Source organism: Camelina sativa, chromosome 15 (assembly GCF_030686135.1).
Source record: "Camelina sativa cultivar CO46 ecotype springtype chromosome 15, ASM3068613v1".
NCBI classification, from domain to species: Eukaryota; Viridiplantae; Streptophyta; class Magnoliopsida; order Brassicales; family Brassicaceae; genus Camelina; species Camelina sativa.
The window spans coordinates 15,569,321-15,572,345 of NC_141894.1; positions in this window are offsets into that span (position 1 = coordinate 15,569,321).

Consider the following 3,025-nt stretch of genomic DNA (forward strand, 5'->3'; position numbering starts at 1 on the left):
TTGCTCGCTGCTCTTGGGGGACTTAGGTTCTCCTAGTACTGCCATACTCCGAGACTTTGTGGCTTGGGAATATGGTTGGTATATCGACTTCAGATGACGATCCGGGGGCGCGCTGTAGGGTGGCAACCTGAGAGACGAGTTTTGGATTTTTCCTTAAATATATTATGGCATGCGGGTTTAGGCCCGATGAGGAGCCAACATTTGGCATGCAGACTTAGGTCTGATGAGGAGCCAATAAAAACTCAAGGTTTAGGCCTATGAGTAAAGGAAAGTCCAAAAAGTCGAGAGCAAATGACGTATGAAGCGTGAGTCTATCGCCTAGAGGTGACCTTCTGTAGATCGGTCGCAGGAGTGCGGGCCGTGGAGACGGTTGCACGGGAGTCCTTGACTGATGGTTGTTCGAGATTCGAGGACGAATCTATGTTGGTGGGGGAGAATTGTAACATCCGTGTTCCGGGAATAGAGTTTGGGTTATGTTGAGTAAACCAAAAGAGTAGATTTTAATTAATTTTGGTTTAATTAAATCCTGGTTTAATCTAATTAAACAAAAAACCCCTAATCTCTTTCTCAACTCACGCCTCCTCTCATGCTTTTGTTCTTTGGTCGACATTTTCATCTGAGAGAGGGAGAGAAAGACAGTTAAGTGTTAGTTATTTGGTGCAAAGGAGAAAGAGAAGGAGATCAAGCTTTTTCCTTAGTGTTAAGAGAGAACAGAACTGTCAGGGTTTGGGAGAAGGAGGATTCGACTGGTCAAATCCTTTTGAAAGGTACTGATTTTTAGTATAGTTGTAGCTAAGAGATTTTCGTAAACTCGCATTTTTACAGAAGTGAATTTGGGATAATATTCTAGGAGATATTGGCAGTTTTGTGGGGCGTTTCTTCTCATTCGCGGATTGAGACCAGCAGGTGTTACGGGGACGATTCCGGTTTCATCCATAAATTGATCGTGCTGAAATTTTTGTGGGATGCTTCTGGACGTATATACCTTGCTTTTCGCCAGAGGGATGAGAAAGTTAACAGTTAGTTTTGATTTCGTGGTTTCACTTGTGAGGTTGTTCTTTTCTGTTTTTCTGGTAGTTTGTTTTCAATATTTGTTTGTTGTTGTGATTGGTTGTAGGAACAAGTTTGGTTGTTCTTGGATATTGGAAAGCCTCTCATTTGGTTGTATTTAGTTTTGTGAATCACTTGTTAAGGTAAGTGCAAGACCATGGCTTATTTAAGCTGGAGATTTCTCTAATCTGCTTGTTTATGTGTTGTTTGGCTTGTTGATTGTTGATTGTTGATTGATGATTGTTGGTTGATGGTCAGAGATGTTTATATTGCTTGTGTGTATAGCCCAGTAAATGGGAGGATTGTCTTACTGAGTGTTTATTAAATACTCATGCATTGCAATATGTGTTTGTGGTGCAGGTAAAGGCAAAATGTGACCGTGGAATCAGGGCGATGAAGAGGAGGATGTTCTTGTGGTTCACTTGGTTGTCTGGCTTCTGTTAGGTTGCTAGAGTGGAGTCCTAGAATGTTATTTAGGATTGCTGGTTCTTTGTTTTATGTTGTTTGGATCATTAGTTTATGATTTGGAATTAATATTGGCTATTTATATTTATTGGATATTGGTAATGTTTTCCGCTGATGATTGTGATTGTGATTAGGTGGCTAGTGGGTATGAGACCACTAGTTGTAGCTTATTATTATATTATAGTTATATATTTATTATTTATTATTAAAAAAACGGGACGGGTCGTTTCATTTATTATATTATATTATTATTTATTATTTATTATTTAAAAAAAGAGAATTTGTTAAAAATGCCCCTTTTGATATACCCCTTTTCAAAAATACCTTTTTTTGGCAATTTTTATTTTTGCCCTCTTTTAATTTTTAATGACCATTTTATCCTTAGATAAAAATTATTTTATTCAATAAAAAGAAAAACAAAATTTTCCCGCCAAAAAATTTCCGACTTATTTTCCTGCCAAAAATTTTTTGAAAAAATTTTCCCGCCAAAAATTTTTTGATAAAAAATTTCAACAAAAAATTTTTCCCGCCAAAAAAAATTTACAAGGTGTTTATCAGGCTTTTATAAGGTAGAAACCTTATAAAAGCCTTATAAACACCTTGTAAAGGCTTTTACAAGATTTTTTAAAGAGTTTTAAAAGGTTTTTTTAAAAATTTGTAAACGCTTTTACAAGATTTTTAAAGGGTTTTAAAATGTTTTTAAAAGGTTTTTAAAAGGTTTTCAAATGGTTTTTAAAAAGATTTTTAAAAGGTTTTTAAACACCTTGTAAACGCTTTTACAATGTTTTTAAAAACCTTGTAAAAGTTTTTACAAGATTTTTAAAAGGGTTTTAAAAGGTTTTTAAACACCTTGTAAATGCTTTTAAAAAGTTTTTAAAAGCGTTTACAAGGTGTTTAAAAACCTTTTAAAAGCATTTACAAGCTTTTTAAAAGCATTTACAAGGTTTTTAAAAGCGTTTACAATGTGCTTAAAAACCTTTTAAAAACCTTGGAAACACTTTTAAAAGTTTTTTAAATGTGTTTACAATGTTTTTAAAAGGTATAAATTTCAATATTTTTGGCGGGAAAAATTTTCGATTTTGGCGGGAAAATTTTTTTTTTGGCCGGAAAAAATAAATTTTTTGGGAAAAATTTTCGATTGTGGCGGGAAAAAAAAATTTTTGACGGGAAAATATTTTCGATTTTGATGACTGTACATTCTTGCTGTCACTCAAAAAGGGTAATTTGGTCATTTTGTATATAAAGAGGGGTAGTTTTAAAAATGGTCAACATGAAGGGGTAATTTTAAAAAGGGGTATAGAAAAATGGGCATTTTTGAGAATGCCCCCTTAAAAAAAAAACGTTGGTCATTTCACCTAATATGTTTAGGAATTTATGTACTACTATATATATGTGCTCTTATTCGATTGAATCAATAACACAAGAGAATACAACCTTTAGTTCCTCTACTTTCACAACACGTTATCTGCAAGAGTTTGCTCTAAACTCCACTGAGAAAATTCCCTAACCC